The 234-nt window shown below is 54.7% G+C and overlaps 1 protein-coding gene across 1 annotated transcript in view; it reads right to left on the reverse strand.

Moving 5' to 3' along the window:
• The window catches only part of PHALS_03627 (hypothetical protein L915_17861), a gene marked incomplete at both ends in the record, with an annotated part of 4,387 nt that overhangs the window by 352 nt on the left and 3,801 nt on the right, over positions 1-234 (reverse strand). The window lies entirely within an intron of this gene.

The raw sequence follows: 234 nt of genomic DNA on the forward strand, positions 1-234 counted from the left end.
ATTCGCAACGACGTCTTTCCCAAACGAAGCAGGACCCCTCGTATCAATCTCAACTGACTGTGCGAAATGCGCGACATCTTCCGCTTGAACGAGGAAATCGAGACGCCTGGCATCATACTTTGCCATGAGTACCGTGCGCAGCTCACTCAACCCATAGTAGACAATGTTGTCAAGCCCTTGCGCGTCAGCCCCTCCGCACGCGTCGCTCACTGCCACCAAGTACAGGTAGTGCTC

The sequence above is a fragment of the Plasmopara halstedii genome, assembly GCF_900000015.1.
Source record: "Plasmopara halstedii genome assembly, contig: Scaffold_2386, whole genome shotgun sequence".
Taxonomy (NCBI): domain Eukaryota; phylum Oomycota; class Peronosporomycetes; order Peronosporales; family Peronosporaceae; genus Plasmopara; species Plasmopara halstedii.